The sequence below is a fragment of the Arachis hypogaea genome, chromosome 19, assembly GCF_003086295.3.
Source record: "Arachis hypogaea cultivar Tifrunner chromosome 19, arahy.Tifrunner.gnm2.J5K5, whole genome shotgun sequence".
NCBI classification, from domain to species: domain Eukaryota; kingdom Viridiplantae; phylum Streptophyta; class Magnoliopsida; order Fabales; family Fabaceae; genus Arachis; species Arachis hypogaea.
In genome coordinates this window covers 65132571-65134387 of record NC_092054.1, presented here as the reverse complement: position 1 = coordinate 65134387, position 1817 = coordinate 65132571, and the positions used below count along the sequence as shown (strand labels likewise).

General features: G+C 33.4%; 1 non-coding gene across 1 annotated transcript; it reads right to left on the bottom strand.

Moving 5' to 3' along the window:
• Nucleotides 1-1264: 1264 nt before the first annotated feature.
• On the bottom strand, nt 1265-1372 carry LOC112780873 (small nucleolar RNA R71). The gene has a single exon (XR_003191681.1). It is a non-coding gene; the product is annotated as a small nucleolar RNA R71 (small nucleolar RNA).
• Nucleotides 1373-1817: the final 445 nt, after the last annotated feature.

Sequence of the window (1817 nt, the reverse complement as noted above, 5' to 3'; positions counted from 1 at the left end):
AATCTCACTAACATTTAATATTTTGTTTCAAAAATTTCCAAGTTGTTACTTGCCTATTAAGAAAGGTTCAATCTTTAAATTCTAGAATCTATCTTTTTAGTTTCTTGTTAGTCAAGTAATCAACTTTAATTTCAAAAATCAAATCTTTTTAATTTCCTTTTCAAATCTTTTTCAAAATGATTTTCAATCATATCTTTTTCAAAAATCAGTTTCAAAATCTTTTCTAAGTTCTTATCTTTTCAAATTTGATTTTCAAATTTTTTTCAATTAACTACTTGACTTTTTGGTTTGATTTTAAATGTTTTCTATTTCAATCATATCTTTTTTAAAATCACCTAACTAATTTTCTCTCTATAATTTTCGAAAACTCCTACCCACTTTTTCAAAACTCTTTTTAATTAACTAATTGTTTCAAATTTTAATTTTAATTTTATTTCTCTTTTTAATTTTCGAATTCTAACTAATAATTAAAATAAAAATAAAAATATTTTTCCTTTTATTTTAATTTAAATTCAAATTCTTCTCTCTCTCATCTCTTTCTATTTATTTATTTAATTACTAACACTTCTCTTTTACTCATAATTCGAACCCCCTCTTCCTCTCTGTGTTCGAATTTTTCTCTTCTCCTTCTTCTATTCTTCTCTTCTTCTACTCACATAAAGGAATCTCTATACTATGACATAGAGGATTCCTCTTCTTTTTTGTTCTCTTCTTTTTTATATGAGCAAGAACAGGGACAAAGACATTCTTATTGAAGCTGATCCTGAACCTGAAAGGACTCTTAAGAGGAAACTAAGAGAAGCTAAAGCATAACCCTCTGGAGAGGACCTGATAGAAATTTCTGAAAAAAGAATGAGACATGGCCGAACCAAATAACAATAATGCCAACAATACAAGGAAGATGCTTAGTGACTTCATTGCACCTTCTTCTAACTTCTATGGAAGAAGCATCTCAATTCCTGCCATTGGAGAAAACAACTTTGAGCTTAAGACTCAATTAGTTTTTCTGATGCAGCAGAATTGCAAGTTTTATGGACTTCCATTGGAAGATCCTCATCAGTTCTTAGCTGAATTCTTGCAAATCTGTGACATTGTCAATACCAATGGAGTTGATCCCGAGGTCTATAGGCTTATGCTTTTCCCTTTTGCTGTAAGAGACAGAGCTAGAACATGGTTGGATTCACAACCTAAGGAAAGCCTGAACTCTTGGGAAAAGCTGGTCAGTGCTTTCCTGGCGAAATTCTTTCCACCTCAAAAGATGAGCAAGCTTAGAGTGGAAATCCAAACCTTCAGACAGAAGGAAGGTGAGTCCCTCTATGAAGCTTGGGAAAGATATAAGCAATTGATCAAAAGGTGTCCTACTGACATGCTTCCAGAATGGAGCATCATATGTATATTCTATGATGGTTTGTCTGAGTTGTCAAAAATGTCATTGGACCATTCTGCAGGAGGATCTCTTCATCTAAAAACCCCTGCAGAAGCTCAGGAACTCATTGAAATGGTTGTAAATAACCAGTTCATGTACACCTCTGAGAGGAATCCTGTGAACAATGGGATGCCTCTGAAGAAGGAAGTTCTTGAAATTGATACTCTGAATGCCATATTGTCTCAGAACAAAATATTGACTCAGCAAGTCAATATGATTTCTCAGAGTCTGAATGGATTGTAAGCTGCATCCAACAGTACTAAAGAAGCATCTTCTGAAGAAGAAGCTTATGATCCTGAGAACCCTGCAATGGCAGAGGTGAATTACATGGGAGAACCCTAAGGAAGCACCTATAATCCTTCATGGAGAAATCATCCAAATTTCTCATGGA